The sequence below is a fragment of the Rattus norvegicus genome, chromosome 7 (genome assembly GCF_021556685.1).
Source record: "Rattus norvegicus strain SHRSP/BbbUtx chromosome 7, alternate assembly SHRSP_T2T, whole genome shotgun sequence".
NCBI lineage: Eukaryota > Metazoa > Chordata > Mammalia > Rodentia > Muridae > Rattus > Rattus norvegicus.
In genome coordinates, this window is record NC_141540.1 from 24098915 (window position 1) to 24120024 (window position 21110).

Consider the following 21110-nt stretch of genomic DNA (forward strand, 5'->3'; position numbering starts at 1 on the left):
TTAGTTCTAGGAGATACTGACATCACACCACCCTCTACATCTAGAATGAAAGGAAGGGGAACACAGGAGGGAGTGTGTGATTGAATTCATGGCCCAAAGCAGGCTAGGTGTCAGCTATCAGTCTGAAAGAGCACATCTGCCTCTGTATGGAGGATTCAGATCAGGAATGTGACCGGGACCAGATGATTCAATTCTCGCAAGAGAAAAGTCCTTTACATGACATCTTGCACCACAACAGAACAACCACAAGATAGCTTGTCCTTATAGGAACTGACACACCAAGGGCATAGGGGAAGTCTCTGGAATATACAGGATTGGTTGAGTACCACACAGGATGGCTGACAAGCTAGCAGAAGTGTAGGACACACACTGAGGTCAAGTGCCAGGTATCATGACCTATGTAGCCACACAGCTGGACTGAAGGGCTTTATTGCTCTGACTGAAGCAGAACCAAAGCAGGGCCTGCCTCAGCCTCCATCTGTACCTTGGCTCTAGTTGCTTCTTTCTCTTGCAAGTCACAAGCATCATGAGGCAACTGCCTTGGTTCCCGAAATCACATGGTCTTTGTTCACGTTAAAGACAGGGCATTCAAGAATGTATTCTCCTCCTACCTATGTGCTGGACTAGGGACAGGAGATCAGATCCCTAGGCCTGGACTTCTGACCATTCCCATAGTGTATCAGGGAAATATTTAACCTTGGATTTCCTGCTCTTAGAGGTCAAAATAAACCTGTCAGTCTGGGAGTCTTAACAAGAATGATACTCTGGGATTCATCTAAGCCAGGCCTCTTACTCAACCCTTCTGCTGCCTATTTCTTGGTTCTAAGCATGGACCTCAAAGTCACCCTAAGCCTGCATCCTGAGTTCACACCCTGAGATGCACTTAAGACTGACCTGAGAGCTGCTTAAGAGGACACACACGGGTTACACCACAAAGAAAACTCTATCAAAGCTGACATAGGCCAGGAATTTGGTTCCTGACTCGACAGTGCTTGTCTAGTGAGTGTTTTACAAATTATATGGATCCCCAGGACCAGAGCCAGAGTCACAAAGTCAGGAGCAGTGTATAGTGTGAAATTAATAGCCAACAGAATCTTCGGTAGCAAGCTAAGAACCTGCAGAGAAACCTCAAACGCAGCCTGCTGGATGGTGCCAAGATCCAGTAAGGAACACTTCCTAAGAGAAAACTCTTCCTGGGAGAATTGCAGCCCAATAAATGGATGCTCTCATGATTCTCGGTGAAATAACTCATGGACCTTTTTTCCTTGTGAACAGGGAACTTCAAAACATCATGGGGTGAGGTGAGGTGAGATCCAGGGAAGAAGGCTGCCCTTTGGCTCAATCTGAGAAGTTAGGATGCTTCATTTGCAGGGGGGAGGATATCAGGTGTTGTCCTAAGTGACATCATCATCCTGGTGAAATGTCATGTCACTTGTTCTGAGACCAGTAGGCCTGAGTTGTAACTAATGCCTACACTTTTCAATTAGGAGAATTCCTGGAATTTTTTAAACCTATTTCATCCATGCCAGCTCTTCTGTCTTGTGGCAGACACCACTGACCCACATAAAACCACACTCGTGAGTGCGCATGTGGACACACACACACACACACACACACACACACACACACACCAACCCTGTCATCAAATGAATACAGGGGCTACAAAACTAAAAACATGGTCCTCCAAAGAAGACCCTCAAAGGTAGATACTTAAACAAGTGTTCCCCATCCTCATCATCGTGGAAGAGGAATTTAAAGTGCTTTATGTGACCTGTGCCCTGTCCACCATGACAGGTAACAAGGAAACCAAGGTCAACAAACGATGGGTGGGACAGGGAGAATCATGGTTGCTTACACACTGATAGTGGGAAGTGAAACTGGGGCCACCCCACTGGCTGCCAGCCATTTTGTCCCTCAGAATGAGTAAAATAGGAAGGCTGTCTGATCCATCGATGTGATGCAGGGATCCTCAGACATGCAGCATCATTGTTGCATTGTTCACTATGGCTCAGAAAAGGAACCAGGCAGAATGACACCTCATTAATGTCCTGTTTACACACACACACACACACACACACACACACACACTCACTCTCCATCTGTGTGTGTGTGTGCACGCGTGTTTGTGCAAGCTTCTGTGAATGCACTTGTGCATGCAATGTGTCTTATTTGCTTTCTCTTACCCATGGCCTGTTTATTTTCCTGACACTGTTTTGTGGGTCTCCATCCATTCCTCACTCTAACCTTGGGTCATAAACATTAGACACTATGTCTACTGATTTTGGCCACTATATCTCTTGTCTTCCCCTCTCAGATCTGGTCCACTCCTTACTGCTCTAGTAAGTGTCCACTGTTTCCTGCATTTAATAAGTGGTTTGGGCTTTATTTGGGGGCATTATTTGATGTTAGGTTCTGTTCAGATACTTTCTGGTCATGTTCTTCACAGACGTGGCAAGAATCTTTTCCCAGGAGGAGAATTCAAAGATTAAAATAAAATACAGATGTCATCAGGATATGGAATGTGAACATTAAATTTGGATGCTCTTACTTTTGGAGAACAGTAATATCGAGACAAATGTTGTACTGATGCTCCTCTGTGTTTCCAGGGTGGTAGGATTATGCCTGTCAGGTCCCTGCAAGGCCAGGACAGGCTAATGTTACAATGTAAAGCCCAGGGAGCTATGATTACTCCTGAGGTTTGTCCTTCTGAAGAGGCTGGCCATGCAGCGAGGTTGAGTACTTTCCTCGGCCTCTGCTGACAGGTCCAGGGAAAATCCTGACACATAGACTAGAAATTAAACCAAGACTGGTACATAGGAGTCCTTTGGATGCAAAAAACAGCTCCCTGGACAATAGGGATGAAATCCCAACCCAGACTACAGACTTATATACATGGTGTTCCTTTTCCCTTATAACTTCTGCAAAAATGCTCCATGTGAACATGAAATGGACAGTGCCCTCAGCACATCTCCACAGTGTTGGTCTAGACTTTTGCCTCAGGGCCTTTTCCTTCCTTCTGATGATGCTAAGGATCTCTTTAGGGGTTTGGTGCCCATAGAACCATGTGATTCAGTATTTGGTTCCTAGTGGGTAAACCTGTTTCAGAAGGATAAGGCAGTGCTTCTTGGGGAAGAGCTGTGTCCCTAGGGTTCGTTTTATAGATTTCAAAAGCCCAAGTAATTCCCAGTGATTTCCAATCTGCCTCCAGCTTGTGGCCCAGAGAGCTCTCAACTGTTCCTTTGCTGTACCACAATGTACTAGTTCTGTAAATGTGAGTCTGAATCACACACTATCTTTTACAAATTTCTTGCCTTGGTCATGAAGTCTTAAGGAGCAAAGGAAAGGAAGATGTAGAACTAGAAGCTCTTGCTTTCATGGATCAAGCAGGCTGACATTTATTCATTGAGTCAAAGCCTATAGGTACTTCAATGTCCTTTGCTGTTGAGTTTATCATCTCATTTCAGACTAATGAACAGTAAGTAGTTGAAGAGAGAGGCGATGCATAGTCCTAGCCATTTGAGATGCCTATGAGCCAAAACAATGACCAGCATGGCTAATATCCGGTTACCTGAGGCTCCAGAAATACAGAATTTCTAAGGTGAAACCAGAGCTGGGTCAAGCATTTGGACATCAGCAGCCCTTGAGTCACTCCTTCTCATAATTGACTCCATGTGCATACTTCAGCATGGAGCTCCTGTGAACGCATTGGATGAGTACCCCAGACTTAGGTGGAATAGCTCTGTGGCATGTATCTGCAGTTCAGCCTTATACAGGACAGTGTTCTCAACTAGGGGCAGGGATCCCTGCAATGTACTTAAGGAACACAGGGCTCTGATCCATTCTTTCTCCCTGCATTTCCTTCAGATTGGAACAATTAATTCCGTGTTAATATTTTTGAGATGAGTGGGTGGCCCCATGCCTGAGGCGCAAACCATGCCTAAACTCTGGATATGCTCTCTACAGGATCTTGCAACCCACTGTTGGGTATTTCAACTAATGTGATCCCCATGTGTCCTGGGAGCCTCTTGCTTTGCTAGAATCTCAACTTTCTGGTGGCTATCCTAGTTCCCCACTCCGCATTGCTGCACACATTCTTGTAATTTTCTGATCCTCTGTATGTCTCCCTGTCTCTTTTCACACCTGATCCTGCTCCCCTTTTCCCCACCCCCTCCCTCTCGCTCCGAAGTGCCTACCTCTCTCTACCTCCTGTGATTATTTTGTTACCCCTTCTATGTAGGAATGAAGAATCCATACTTTAATCCCCCTTCCTTTTGAGCTTCACATGGTCTGGTAGCTATCTCACTGGTGTTCCAAGCTTTTTCTCCTAATATCCACTTACTGAACACACATGTGATCTTTTGTGACTGGTTTACCTCACATAGGATGATATTTTCTGGTTCCTTCCATTTGCCTGCAACTTTCATGGTCATTGTTTTTAATAGCTGAATAGAACTCCATTGTGTAAATGTACCGCATTTTTTGTATCCATTCCTCTGTGAGGGACATCTCAGTTGTTTCTAAGATTTCCCACAACAGTCCTGAGCATATTACTACTGTTTTTAGGGAGCTAGCCTTTCTGGCCCTACTGGAAAGATATCCTTGCCCTCTGAAGGCTGTAACTCAAAGACACCAGAGATCACGTAGTGGGTCTCTGGCTCATAGATATTCTTGGAACATTTCCCCTGTACTTACTCAACAACAAGGGAATCAGAGCAAACTGAACTTAAAAAGGTGAACAAGATTCAGTGGACTAGAAAATTTAGCAGCAGAACAGGCAAAAGCCTCTCACTGCTATACCCTCAGGCACTCATGTGGCATAGAAGATTGGTGGCCACATATACCAAGACTCTGCAGGAAAAGATACAGCAAGAAAGTTAGATGGCCTGGAGTCATCTCCAGCTTCTTCTGACGAACAGAGGATGGTTTGAAAAAAATGATAGGATACTGAGGTGTCAAGACCTCCATTTCTTAGAAAAGTTTTCTCATTAAGTGGTGTCCTATGCCCAAGAACAAGATTGTACATATGAATAAATTCTACAAATAAATAAATATAAACATCGTACTATGTTGGAAATTGAATAATAATTGCATTAGCTTTGGCTCGAAGTTTTTCTTGGGCCTAATGACAATTAGTACCCTGCTCCACTGCTCAGGACATGACACCCAGGCCGGCATCGATGCTGTTCTGTCCAGTGCTCTGGAATCCACAATATCCTAACTGTTGGGTTCTGGGGTTAAGGAGGGACGATAATTGTAAAAGATAATTCTGTTCTGTCATGATTTATGAATGTTGCCTAAACTTCTGGCCAAAAGAGATAAAACGTGTTTGGGGACAAAAATGATATTTTCTATGTTTTGGAACGTGAATCTATCCTTGCCTACTGAGTTCTCTATAAAGAAAGAAGCAACCAGACTGCCAATCAGTCAGGCTGCAAGATTCCTCCAAACCACCATGACTGACTCACTTCTTTCTCTCTGACTCCCTACCTCCTCTGTGGGACCTGGTCATCATCAGGGCTGGCCTCTGAGAGCTTAGAGTGTATGTGTATGGTCAGAAGTCCAGGATGTTACACAACTGCATAGGACAAAGATCTATATGTCATGTATAAGCATTGGAAACAGTCATGGATATCATATACGTTCATAAGAACCAGCTCTGGATATGTTGGACTGTTAAGGCAACTGTTATGCACTCACATGGGAAGTAATTGCCGATATCATGTTACTGTGTGAGAATCATTCCTCAATATTGGTACATGCATGGTAGGGGGTGCATGGGAAGAATTCATGCAATACTATGTATCATGTACCTGCAATGGAAGGAAAAGAGGTCTTGGAAATTTGGAACATATATCGATAAAAACTCTGGATATCATAGTCCTACATAGGAAAAGCCATGCATATTATGCACATATGTAAAAAAACAATCCTGGATATGGTACTTTTATTGAAGGAAGCAACAGATATCATCAACAAAGGTGGGGCACAATCCTGTTTACTTCAAACCCAAAATGATAAAGTCCTGTATACAGTTTACTTGCATGAAATTAAGTCTTGGATCTCACTCACCCACAGTGAAAGAAGTCCTGGGAATACTATACCTTCATGGTAAGAGGCACTGGATATTATATTCCCACATGGAAAGAATTCCTGCATATCAGGGACCCACATAAGAAGCAGTCTTGGGTGTTTGCTACATGAATATTAAGAAGTTGTTTATATGGTGTGTGTGTGTGTGTGTGTGTGTGTGTGTGTGTGTGTGTGTGTGTGTGTGATACTCCTAGATATCACAAATCCACATACCAAAAATTCCTGCATGTTGTAGATGAACATCTACCCGTATAGGAAGTAGCCTTGTTATTGGAATCCACATGAGAAACATTTGATATAATGAAACATCAGGAGAAGCAGTTCTGTTTATTGGATACCCACATGGGAAGAAGTCCACATATCTTGTTACTGTATGGGAAAAGTTCATGGAAATTATGTGGCGTGACGGGAACAAGTCCTAAATCTCTAAAACTATGTTGTGACTCTAGGGAAGTTCTTGTTTATACGGGAGGTTCCTGACTCTGTTCTGTGGCCTGTTCTTGGGTCACTTCTGGTACGCTGTTTAAGAATTTTTGACTGTTAAGTTGATGTGAGGGGAGCACACATGCATATATGTCTTGAGACAAGATGTTTCTTTACTGTTTTTTTACAAAAACATATATATATATATATATATATATATATATATATATATATATATATATATATATATAGTGTTTCGTGAAAGAACAATGTATGCTGACGTTTTAAGACATAACAGAATAAGGTGTTGGGTTCCATAACAGACGGTTGTGAGCCTCAATGTGGTTTCTGGCAATTGAACTAGGGAACTCTGGAAGAGCAGTCAGTGCTCTCAGCATTTGTCCACCTCTCCAGTCCCTATTTTCATATCTTGAAGAAACAGATCTTTACAATTTTCACTAAAGGGGAAAAAGGAAACTTTCTTAAGGCTGGTGGAGCCTGTCCAAGTTTCTGAAGATGCCGATATGACTGGCAGGAACTAGTAAGATAAACAATTCAAAATATTTAGGGACCAAGGAGATCTATAAACCTATTAACTAGCAAAGCAATTTATACTTATGAACAAAACGAATACCGATAAACAAAAGAAAACATTTTCCTACAGAAATGCTAGCTTTTATGAGAGAGAATTGCATCCACAGAGCCACATTTGAAGCCATGAATCAAGTTCTTGAGCTCATCTGCCTGAAAAATGATTGCATTATTGACATCATGCAGGGACACTGGCTATACCTGGAAGACAATGGCATTTTTTTATAGTCCTTAAGACAGGGTAAATGAAGACAATCATGTAAGCTCTACTATGAGATATATTCCCCCCATGGTATTATTGTTTCCCACTTCCTGCATTTTTGTTAATTCACTAACATTATAATATAAGACAAAGTCTCAAGGTTAATTAAAAGAGAAACAGATCCAAGTTGCCCTAGGCATTGAACGTGCCTGACCTCATTACACAAATCAGCATTCTTTCTTGACTTTCAATGCTTATTGGATTTGATCCTGCCTGATTCTGCCATCCAGAGGAAGGTGATTCACTCAAAGTGAGCATGTCAAGCTTTCTCTGTGGACCTGTGTAATCTGGTCGATATCATCCTGTCTGGGTGGTATATTTTAGGGGGAGAATACCCAGAGTTCACAGAAGGAAATTTTCCATTTGCTTCACAGCTCTGGTACATCCAATTAAAGCAGTCATGAGAAGTATCTTTGGAAAAGAAAAGGTATGACATATATTTAATCATGCATATCCATATTTATGACACTCATCGTTGTAAGCCTTTCCAAGGGACTCTCTTTTGAAGTATGTTTTCTCTAAGATCCCTTCAGTAATCATTTGGATTCTAACGCCTATTAGCTACATAATCATAAAAAGTTACTGATAGTTCTAAGCTTTGGTGACCCTATTCATATGCTGAGGACCCTCACTGAGACATTTTGAGGGATAACAAGACTATTTGACATTACGTGGTATCATATAATGGTAGACTAAAAATGAGAGTCAACTAAGAGAGTTGGACACATTTCTGAGGGGAAAAAGAATGAAGGAAATCTCCATATAGGCAGACAGAATTTTTTTTGTCATTTTAATGAAATTCTCCAACTCTCCTATCCTTTAAGATCAAAGTATGTGGAGTGGAATCTGGTTACAGCACATTCCTGTCATATGTCAGCTACCATGTTTCTCGTCTTGCTTGGCTATCATTTCTAGATTATAAAGAGACAGCTTAGTAACAAGATATTGTAACCACTATTTTGATATAATCCAATATACTACATGGATAAATACTGCAGGTATTTTGTAATGGTTAGTAAAACAGGTTCATTCATGGTCTAAACAGAAATTCTAGTTCCAACACTCATCTGGGACATTTGGGAAAAGTTATTTAAGATGGTTAATTATACTAAGGTTTCAGATAAAATAGTAGCTGTAGTCATTTGAATGAGAACAGCCCATAAAGGCTCACATGTTTGAATAGTTGGTCTCCAGGCAGTAGAACTGTTTAGAATTAAATCAGAAGGGTGGCCTTGTTGGAGGAGGTGTGTCATTAGGAGCCAGTTGAAAAGTTTTTAAAGCCTAAATCTTTCCCAGTTAGCTTGTGCTTCAAGAAATATTTTGTTAGCTACTGTTCACATGCCATAACTGTCTTCCTGTAGCCATACACCCTGACAAGATGGTCAGGTACTACTCTCCAAAACTATTAGCCACAAAGAAACTCTTTATGCTTTAAATTGCCGAGGTCAAGTGCCATATTATAACAATGTTAAAGTAACTGAGTCAGAGACTGACCTCTGAACATATTCGTGAATTTGCATTCAAAAGTGTTTGCCTGAAATAGAAACATCTAGATAGAATGCAAAGGTACCATTCCATGGAACAGGGTCCCAGACTGAAGGAAAGGGGAAATAAGTAGATTTATCTTTCTGCTTCAACCACCCAATTAGACAAGATGGATCAAGCAAAGAAGTACAGGCTGACAGGAACCAGATGTAGATCTCTCCTGAGAGACAGACCCATAACACAGCAAATACATAGGCGAATGCCAGCAGCAAAACACTGAACTGAGAACAGGACCCCCGCTGAAGGAATCAGAGAAAGGACTGGAAGAGCTTGAAGGGGCTCGAGACCCCATATGAACAACAATGCCAACCAACCAGAGCTTCCAGGGACTAAGCCACTACCTAAAGACTTTACAGGGACTGACCCTGGGCTCCAACCTCATAGGTAGCAATGAATAGCCTAGTAAGAGCACCAGTGGAAGGGGAAGCCCTTGGTACTGCTAAGACTGAACCCCCAGTGAACGTGATTATTGGGGGGAGGGCAGAAATGGGGGGAGGATGGGGAGGGGAATACTCAAATAGAAGGGGAGTGGGAGGGGTTGGGGGGATGTTGGCCCAGAAACCAGGAAAGGGAATAACAATCGAAATGTAAATAAGAAATGCTCAAGTTAATAAAGAAAAAAAGAAAAAGGAAAAAAATAATTTTACACGGAGGTTTTGTTTATTAAAAGTGAAGTTGAGAAAAACTGCTTAGAATGTTATCTGGTATACAATAGCACCAAAACAGACCATTGAAAAAAGCATAAATTTTATTTTCCCGAGAGGAAGCATCATTTCTGTAGATCTACTTGCTATTGAACGGTGTCTTGCATAATTGTCCATCTATTCTGATAATATCCATTGGGAAAATTATGTCAATATTCTTATTCCACACAACAATGATGCATGAAACCCTGCAATTTCGTGGAGAAGAAAGAGGTAGACAAGGTCCTATTGAAAGAGAAAGATTTTCTGGATACAAGGATGAAGACTGAGTACATGAGTACAGGGGCATGCAGCCCAAGCATGTACTCTCTTCCAGCGTTTTCATGTGCTAAGTTCAACCTCAGAGGATTCAACGAGACACATTCAGTCCCTGGTGACATCATTCCCCTGCATAGTTGCACAATATGACTCACCACAGTTTTAGATAACGGTTGGTAAGAACTTTAAAAGGGAGTAGGAGGGTAGACAATGAAAGAAGCTCCTAACAGGAATGGAAGTAGTCAGTGCTGCCCTATGAAGGTTGGGGAACACTGTTGGCCTGGCAGTCTGAGGGCTATGTTCTGTGATGCTCACACTGCTCTCCTGACACACACACACAAAGGAGGCAATACTTAATAAGTATAGTGTGGGGACAGTTTTAATATTTTCTAACTTGCATTGTAAGAAAAATAAATCTTTTCTTCTTTATTGCTTTTTCTTTTTTTTATAAAAATTTGTCCAGAATTTTTGGAGTTTGACTTGTGGTCGCACTTCTTATAGATTTATTATGCAAACTCAAAGGAATATAAAGGATATAGAGGTAGGAACATAGATTGGTGGTAGGCGGCTTGCTTAATATATATGAGGCCGTAAATTCAGTTCCCAGTACCAGAAAACAACATCGCCAAACCCTAAAATACTTGGATTAATGAGATGGTTCATCACATAAAGACATTCACTTCTTACAAAGCCTGAAGACATGACTTCAATTCCCAGGTCTCAGACAAAAGGAGGGAACTGATTCCCAGTGAATGACCTCTAACCTCTGCACCTGCAGCTATACAGCAGTACACAAAGTCCCAGTCCACAGTTTCTTATGCATACCAGGAGGTCTGCTCCAACCCAAGACACCAAGTTCAGCCACCAACACAGACAACCAGAGAGAAACAGGCAAGTTCAGGAAAATAATCCACAGAAGCCACTGCAATATGCCACCACTGGAATACAATTCTCCTACTTCATCAAGCCCTGAATATCCTAAAACCCCTGAAGAGCAAGACTATAACCATAAACCCCATGTCATGAAGACGATAGAGGCCTTTAATGGAGAAAAAAGAATTCCTTTAAAAAATATAGGAAGGCAAAAAGAGGTGTAAGCCTATAAAGAGAAAACAAATAAATCCCTTAAAAATACAGGAAAATATAAATAAACAGGGAAAGGAAATGAATAAAATGGTCCAGGACCTAAAAATGGAAATAGAAGCAGTAAGGAAAATAGGAATGGAGACAACCCTGGAGACAGAAAACCTAGAAAAGAGAACTGGACGTACAGATACAAGCAAAAGCAACAGAATACAAGAGATGCAATAGAGAACCGCAGGCTTACAAGATACTAAAGAAATGATAGATTAGTAAAGGAAAACACAAAATGTAAAAAGTTCCTAGCTCTGGGGCTGGAGAGATGGCTCAGAAGTTAAGAGCAGTGTCTGCTCTTCCAAAGGTCCTGAGTTCAATTCCCAGCAAACAACTTGGTGGCTCACAACCATCTATAATCAGGTCTGGTGCCCTCTTCTGGCCTGCAGGCATACATGCAGGCAGAAAGCTGTATGATGTATACATGCATACATACATACATATATACATACATACATACATACATGTAAAAAAAAAGTTCCTAGCTCAAAACATCCAGGAAATTTGGGACACTTTGGAAAGATCAAACAAAGAATCATAGGAGTAGAAGAGATGAAGATTCTCGGTACCAACTGCCAGAAGATATCTTTAACAAAATCCTAGAAAAAACATTCCCAAACTAAAGGAAGAAATTGTACCAGAAAGGAAAGTCCTTCCACCACATAATAATCAAAAATGGATAGAACAAAGAAAGAGTACTCAAAGCTGCAAAGGACCAAGGAGAAGTAGGCAATAACAGTATCAGAATTACACTTGACTTCTCCAAAGAGACTCTAAAAGATAAAAATTCGGGACATATTTCTTGCTGATCCTAAGAGAAGGCAGGAGCCACCCCAAAATACAATACTCAGCAAAACACTCAATCATCATAGAAATAGAAACCAAGAAATTCCATGACAAAACAAATTTTAAACAATATCTTTCTACTATTCCAGTCCTAAAGAGTGTACTAGAAGTAAAACTCCAACACACGAGGATAACTACACCTGAGAAAATACAAGAGATTAATTATCACACACACACACACACACACACACACACACACACACACAAACACTCAGACACACACAGAGAGAAAGAGAGACAGAGAGACAGAGAGAGACAGAGAGAGACAGAGACAGAGACGAGACGAGACGAGACGAGGAGAGGAGAGGAGAGGAGAGGAGAGGAGAGGAGAGGAGAGGAGAGGAGAGGAGAGGAGAGGAGAGAAGAGAATTACATAAACACACTAACACCCCCAACATCAACATCAAAATAATAGCAACTAACCATCATTGGTCCTTAACATCTCTCAATGTCAAATCACCAATAAAAATAGACACAGACTAACAGACTGAAACCTAAAACAAGATTGAGCATTCTACTGCATACATGAAACAAAACGCAGCAAAACAGTGGACACTATATCAGACTATAAAGCTATAAGATGATTTTCCAAGCAAGTGGACCTGAGAAATGTGATGGAATTGCTATTGTAATATGTAATAATATAGACTTCCAACCAAATTTAATCAAAGGAGAGGAGGAAAGACATTCCATACTCTTCAAAGGAAAAATCTACCAAGATGAAATCTCAATTCTGAACATCTATGCCCAATTGCAAGGGCAGCCAGATTCATAAAAGACACTTTACTAAAGCTCAAATACACACTGAACAGCACACCATAATAACGGGGAACTTCAACACACCACTCTCATCAATAGACAGGTGAGTGAAACAGAGAAACAATGAAAATTACAGAGACTATAAACCTAATGGATTTAACAAATATCTACAGGACATTTCACCCGAACATAATGGAATATACCTTCTTATCACTCACAGAACCTTCCCAAAATCGACATAAAAGAAACCTCCATAGACACAAGATTAAAATAACCCCATGCATTCTATCAGATCAGCACAGATTGAATGTGGACGTCAACAACAACAGAAACAGCAAAAACACACACCCAGGGTAACTGAACGACTTTGTATCCAATTATCATTTGGTTAGAGAAAAACATTAAAAAATGAAAGACTTTTCAGAATCCAATGAAAATGAAAGCACAATATACCCAAACTTACAGCACACAGTAAGAAGTGTGGTAAGAGGAACAGTAATAACACTGTGTGCCTTCATAAGGAAAATGGAGAGATCTCATACTAGCAATGTAAGGGCACACCTGAAAGCTCTAGAAGAAAAAGAAACAAAAAGAGCCAAGAGGAGTCTATTGGTTCAGGTTCTCTCCTCAGCGATTCTTATGTGTGGTGCCCTTTAGGATATCTGCCCAGTTTGCTTGATAACAGAGATAGAGACACTTGTCTCTCTCCTCTGTTAGTGAAAGAAAACAGCAAAAGGGTCAGGAATGTTTATTTAAGCTTCAGGAAGAAAATTTAAGGAGAATATACCGAAATACTCAGCTGTTTCCTGACAGGCGTAGGAGGCATTTCACCACAAATTTTATATCCTGTGGGGCAAAGTGCTGGTTAGAAGATGACCTGTTTCAATCTGATGACACTTGACATCATGCTCCCACCATTGGCAAAAATATGAACTCTAATGGCAGTAAGTACAGATCCCTTGAGACCGCTGCAGGGGGGAAAATCTGATTATCTTCTATGTCCAGAAATGTCTGTGTAGATAGAGTACTGTCAGGGAGTTCAGCTGAAAACGGTCTAGACACAGGGCTCTCTTGAACAGTATTTACTGCTCGGGCCTGTTGAGGGTTGAGTCAACAGATTATAGATTTGTGGATTATTAAATACAGCCTGGGACAGGCGATGCTGAACAAGAGTTGGGAATTAACATGAAGAGAGTCAATGCTACACTGATGAAAACTGAGGTGATAGCAGTTCACATGGCTGTTTAGCGAGAGTCCACCAACAGCAGGCCAGCACCTATCAAGTCATGCTTCATATCGGCACTTCCCGAGAAGTGTTTTCAGAAACAGGCAGCTTTATACAATGACTCTGGAGTCCTTCAGTCAGTGTTGCCTGCTTTTCTTATCCCTATCACAAGGTATATGACAAAAGCCCCTTAATGAGGAAGGATTTATTTTGCTTCACAGTTTCAAAAGGTTCAGTACTGTGTCAGGGAAGACACAGTGGTTAGAGCATGTGGCCTGTGGTGATGGGAACCAAAGCTTAGGAGATTGTTTACCTGAGATTTGTTTACGAAGCAGAAGGCTCAAGCTGGCATCAGAGCCAGGTTATACCTCAAAGTCTATCCTCCAAGATACCTGTTTTCTCCAGCTAGGCTCTGGTCCTACATATGCCCCAACTTACCAAACTAGTATTGTTATGGTGTCCCCTTGTATCTAACATAATGTAATCATAAAGTTAATGCAGAAAAGTTTATTGTAATGAGCCACTGCAGAGATGCAGACAGGAATCTGGAGATAAACTCTGACCCTGAGTCAGAATGTTATACAATTTTTAATCAAATATCAACAACGGCTGTAATCATATGTGCCACGTTAGAGTTCCATTGTCTGTCAATCAGGACTGTACTAGGAACATTTCTTCGTGGTACATTTATGCTTGTCTCATTGGTTGGCTTGCTCAACTGCGGGAGAGTGGTTTGCCCAGCATTCATATCTCAACTTGCCAACCAAGATGACACTCATTCAGGTAGGGCTTGGGAAGTGAACCTTTGACACCTGTTCAGAATGCAAGTTTTATTCAAAATGAAATTGCGGTCTGCAGCTGGAGCTGACCCTGTGCCAGAGCTCTTTGTACCCAGATCCTACCGGGAAACAGCTGGTCTCCCAGGAGTGCTGACACACAGGCTTAGAGGAGGGCCAAGCCACTGTCACAGACAGCAAGAAAAGACCAGCTAACACCAGAGATAACCAGATGGCCAGACAAGTGTAAGGACCTAAGCAACAGAAACCAAGGTCACTTGGCATCCTGAGAACCCAGTTCTCCCACCACAGAAAGCCTGGATACCCAAACACACTGGAAAAGCAAGATTCTGATTTCAAACCACACCTCATAATGAAGGTAGAAGACTTTAAGAAGGATATAAATAATCCCTTTAAAGAAATACAGGACAATACAGGTAAACAGGTAGAAGACTTTAAAGAGGAAATACCAAAATTCCTTAAAGCAAGACAGGAATACACAACCAAACATGTGAAGGAATTGAGCAAAACCACCCAGGATCTAAAAATGGAAATAGAAACAATAAGGAAATCACAAAGGGAGACAACCCTGGAGATAGAAAACCTAGGACAGAGATGGGGAGTTATAGACGTAAACATCACAATAGAAAAAGAGACGTGGGAGAGAAAGGGTTCATTTTAACTAGCAATTCTAGGTTAAAGTCCATCCTTGTTGCAAAGTCTTAGTAGCAAGGGCTTTAGACAGTTGGCCATGTCTCATTCACAGCCAAGAACAGACAAATGGATTTGTGTGTGGTCAGTTGCGCATTGGCTTGACTGTGCTCAGTGCAACCTCTTGACTAAGTAGTTCAGTAGCCCTTGCCTAGAGAATGTTGCTACCCTCAACGGGACGGATCTTCCTACACAATTAATTTCATTAAAGCAATCCCCTTAAGTCACGCTTCCAGGAAAAACCAATGGACCCAGTCCCTCACTGGCATGCTGTCCTTCTTGGGTGATTCTGTGTTGTGTCAGGTGACAAGGCTGATGGCACATCACAAAGACATTACTTTGCAGGTAAAGGACCCAAAGCCTGGAGAAGTGATGAACGTTAGCCCAAGATGACACAGCAACACAGTAAGCTCTGGATATGGACTCTCTCACTCGGGGTTCCTCAACATTGATTACATAATACTGATTGTGGTAGATTGAATGAGAATGGCTTCTGTAACCTCATGTGTTTCAACACTCACTCACCTATCAGTGGAACTATATGGGAAGGATTTGGAGGTGTGGCCTTGTTGGAGGCAGTATTGCTTCTTACAATGGGCTTTGTAGGTTCCAAAGGACCATACATTTCCCGGTGACCTCCCTCTGCCTTGCAACTGTGGATAAGGTTTTAGCCCTCAGCTACTGCTCCAGCACCATCTCTGTCTGCCTTGCTGCTGGGATTCTCTCCACCATGATGGTCCTGGACTCTAATCCTATGGAACTGTATTCCCCAATAACTCTTCCTTCTATAAATTACCTTGGTTGTGTTGTCTCTTCACAGCAACAGAAAAGTGACTGACTCCGATAAAATATCTACCTGCTGATGTCCTGGCCACAACCCTGTCAGTTTATTTATTTGGATGTAAGGAAATGAGGAGTCCATGCATCTTGCATTTTAAACTGGAAGGTGGTTGACATGTGCAGCCTACCACGGGAATGAATCTCTGGTAAACTATTTCCATCTTCTGTCCCATAGCCTTGGACTCCCCCATTTACCATGCTGGAGCTGCTTCTGCCTGAGACCTGGAGGACAATTTCTTAGACCTTCAGAGGGACATGATCATCTGAGACTTCCTAGCACCCTTAATGACACAGCCATACCCACTGGCATCTGCCTTCCTTGAGGAAGACTGCAAGAACTCAGAAACTTATTTTACTGGATGCCATGGCAATTCTTTGCAGTGTCAGCAGAAATACTCCACAAGACACACAAGCTAGCAGAAGCCTCCCCCAAGTCTTCAGCTCAGAATCTCTCTCAGCCCTAGCTTCAAGCATTGTATTGCAGAGCCTTGACTCAGAAATTCAACAAAATAACCACACACTATGGGATTCTTTGCTATACCCTCCTCTTACTATGGCTCAGAGGTGAAACATTGTAACCAACTATCCAGCTGGAAGAGGCATGGGGGCAGATGGAATTGAAAAGTTCTTCCACCACTGATCATCTTTGAATAGACCCCCCAAACTCCTGGCTTCTGTATCCCTCCAATTGCTAAAGCAACTCTAATCCTCCAAGATCCTGACCAGGTTTGTTTACAATCTCACTGTTTTCCAAGCTTTCAATTTGAGTTTTATTTCATTTCCTGTGACGGTATGGACACATGGAGTTCAGGGGATAACCTAAGGTGTCGGCCCATATTCTCCTTCTTCCTTGTTTGAATAAGGTCTCTTTGTTTTTTGCTGCTTCACATAGGCTAGATTCTGGGTCTGCTCCAGTCTCTACCTCACATCTTGCCTTTGAAGACCTGGGATTGCAGGAGTGCTACCGAGCCTGAATTTTTACCTGAGTTCTGAGCATGCTGATCCAAGTCCACACGTAAGCGCTCTAATCATTAACCCAATTCCCCATCGCATAATTCATCTGTAGTCATGTAGATCTTTAAAATAAATATTGAAAAATAAAACCTTCCTATCATCTTAAAACTCTTGCCATGTATAGAAAACAGAACAGTCCTACCCTTTCTAACAAGCAAAGCCAAGCTATAGCCCAGTAAACCCAGAGCTGTTGGGAGTTAGAACCCAGGATCCAGTCACAGATCTGTCTGTCAATTGCAAGCTGTGCATATGAAATGTGAAATACTTGCAAGCTCTAAACCTTACACTAGAGAGCACATGTCTGGAATAGTTTGTTGTTAAAGAGCCAGCTCACTTTTTAGACCTGATAAGAACAGTTACTGGGTTCTATTCAAGGTTCTAACTATCCTTTTCAAATGCTACTGCTACCACCATCTTTTGGGGTGTGATTTTTTATGGAGTGATGAAGGGATGTGTACACCTGTTACCAGGTAGGCATTTGCCTGTGCACAGATCCCTGTTCTAAACTGTTCATTTGCTATTGTATGAGGCAATCTTTCTTTCCTGAATCCATCAAGGTCTTGGAACAAAGCAACAGAAATGATTGGGTGACTAATGCAAGAAAGTGGATGCAAGCACGGATGGAGATTCAAAATATCAATCAATCAAACAAAGAAACAAACAACAACTGTACTGTGAGGAACAGGGGTAGCCAGAAGGATGAACGTAGAGAAACAGGCAGGAATCATGGGAGCACTGGGTCTGGCCACCATGATTCTGGACTACATGGTCCAGTCTCTTTAGAATGCTGCAGCTGTCACTGTCACCCTGAGCATCCTCATGTCCAATCTCTCTCCCTCTTTTGTTACTATTGGTTGAGCAATCATTCTGTTCCTGTGGATTGGGTGTGAATGGTAGATGGGCAAACTGTGGAGGGTTCTGTCCCATTGGGAATTGCCAGTCTTTCACACACTGAAAATTCACCCTCAAGAAGATGTGGAGGTACAGGGACTGCTGATACAGTTCAGTGGTTAAGAGTCCATACAGCTCTTGCAGAGGCCCTGAGTTCAGTTCTAAGTACCCAAGTGTGGTGGCTTACAATGGCCTGTAACCCCTGCTCCAGGGAACTCCCTTCCTCTGGTCTCTGCAGGAACCTGTACTCAGGTCCAGAAGCCTACATACAGGTAATTAAAAATAACTAAATCTCCTTTGTAAAACATATGGAAATAAAATATAAGGGGCATTTTCTAGAAAGCCATCTTTTAATTAGTACTCTTTTTCCTGCTGACAAAGTTTCAGAAGCAATGACTTGTCCTCTTCTACCTCAGAAGTCCTTGTACAACCTACAGGTCCAAACCCAGTGATTTCTAAAATCTGCTGTTTCTCCACATTTAAACACCCTGTCAGGTGAGAACAGTAGGAATAAAGTGATTGTTTCTTCTGAGGGTGATTACTGTTTGCAGACTCCTTTCCTTATTTGAGTTTAGTAGATAAAAATAAAAATTCTAGGTGGTGCTGACCTCCTGTGCATAATGGAAGAATAGCATTAACGCAAAACACTTTGTTATGTGTACTGGACACTGGCCACCATATATTGATAATTCAATGCAAAGCACCACATGCTGCTATATCTAATCTCTACCTTTTAGATTTATAGTGCAATTAAACATGAATACTTGTGCAGGAATTTGCCTGGCTTCTCATCTAAACCTTTGCCCCGTTCCTTCTATCCTTAGAAATGTAAGGTTCTTTAGAATTACCTGTTCTGACAAGAATTCCCCTTCCAGTTTTCCCCAGCATTTTAACTACTCATTTTGAACACCAGTAGTGTTTTTACAAATAACTCTATTTAAAGGTCCAGATACTGAAGTTAGAGTTGGATGTGGAGGCACGGGTCTTTTAACTCCGAACTCAAGAGACATAGGTAGGTGGATCTGTACGAATTTGAGACTAGCCTGGTCTACATAGTGAGATCCAGGCCAAATAGCTACATAGATAAATCCTGTCTCTAAAGTCAAACAAAATACTGGAGGACAGAGGAACCTTGAGCGAGATCTGCTTTGGCCTTGTGTAGGACCCTCAGACACAGAAATGACACAGGAGACAGGGCCCTGTCAAAGCCCTCCTAGTCTGTTCTAGATAAGCTTTCCAATTGCCTTGTTTTCTAATACGAAATTTCTTTTAACCTTGTAGTCTTAATTCAAATCTCACAAATCTCCTCTGTACAGAGTCCTGTCATGGTCAGGGCACCACTTTTGTGTTCTTACTACACATCCCTCTCGTTGATATTATCTTTTGTTTGTGTCTTGTATGTAACCAACTCCCATGCCATCCCCATGCCAGGGTAAGATCTTTGCTCTTTGTTGACCTTGTGCTTGTACTCCTGTGACTTTTGCTCACAGCTGCCTCACTGGTCTCTCAGAAGCCCCTACTAAGGACCAGGGAAGTCAGGTGACTTTCTCCAAGCTGGCTTCCTAAAATGCTGAACTGCATTATTCCCACTCCTGAGAGGCATCTCACCCCTCTGGGGATGGAGAAAAACCATTCATTTGGCCACTCCCGCACAAGGAGACCAAAACATATACACTGTAGCAACTTTCCCTGCTTGGCTGCAGAGGGAATGCCTACAGGGTGAGAAAGGAGGGGCTGGAGGGGCGGGCCTGGGTTCAGGGCCCTTGTTGCCCCAGCCAATGGGCTTTCCAGCATAAGGAGACCTGGCTGCCCAGTGGAGGTGCTCTCATACTGTGCAGAGACAAAGCTCTGAGGCTGCAGCACTTCCACTGATCCTGTATTTGGCTTTGCCAATCCGAGGTACATGCGGGCCACCGTAGCTGGCATGGTCGGTAAGCCACAGCAAAGTCGACTAGGTGGGTTTTCTGGCCATACAGAGCACCGACCTCGAATTCGAGCTGCAGGCGGGCCCTCACTTGGTGCCAAATCCCTATAAGCTCATTCTTTTGTTAGAAGAATGTTGATAGTGCATGTTGGCAGGATGCAGGTTCTCCCTGGGCCCGGAATGCCATTCTCAGGTCCCAGGCTGATGCTGCCTGGCTCTAGTTCTATTCCCTGCAGAGCTCCGGAGCCCCAGGGCTCACAAAGCTATGACTTCTGAGGTTTTTAACCCAGCATGCAGAACTGTCCCCAGGAAAACCTTCCTCTGGAAAACTGAGACCACAGCAGATGTTGGTGATCTGCACTGGATCCCTGCACCTGCTGTGTGCTGGTCCCTCGGGACCTGTTGCCTTGGGTCTGGGGCTCAGATCTGTTACGCAGTCTTCTATGTCCAGCTATCCAGAAGCAAAGGAAGAAACCTTGGAGCGTTTTCCTGGCCAGACTAGGAACACAGACTAACACCGATAGAGAGACCTGGTTATTTATTTTAGATTTATTTGGGTATAGGCCAGACAATATGCTCATCTGTAGGGGCCTAAAAGGAATCCCAGGAGATCCTGAGGCCTAAGAGGAATGACAGAATAAGAGGGATTGCACTGAGGTGTTGTGCAAACTGCAAAAGGTGGGTGGGTCCTGATGTAGCCTGAAAGACTGGGAAGTCTCTATTCAATACAGAGATGCAGTGACTGGAGAGTTTCCAGCCTGAAAACTGTGGAGGCAGAGGCATCAGGGACAGAAGAATTCCAGGTAGACTTTTTATATGCAGATGAAAGAATTGAAGAAGCCAGAATCCCAGCTAATCCAAGAGCAAATTACCAAGTAGAACCAGGACTTGCAGTAAGGACATATAGTGCAAGGGGGAGGGGCTAGCCAAAATATGCACAGGTCTAGAGCTCAATGCAACCTTACAAGTTTAATCCTAAGAAGAAGGAAGCTGGGAAAGAATTCCAGTTGGTCTCATGGCCATTCTGCTGGTTCTCTTGATAGTGATGGAGGCTGGTATCTACAAGCTAGGAAGTTGTAAAAAGTTGGTTTTAGGGCAACTTTGCTGCAAAGACTCT

At 42.4% G+C, this 21110-nt stretch overlaps 1 long non-coding RNA gene across 1 annotated transcript in view; it reads right to left on the minus strand.

The window, feature by feature from the left end:
* LOC148004532 (uncharacterized) overlaps positions 1 to 21110 on the minus strand; it is a 107235-nt gene that overhangs the window by 45940 nt on the left and 40185 nt on the right. The window lies entirely within an intron of this gene.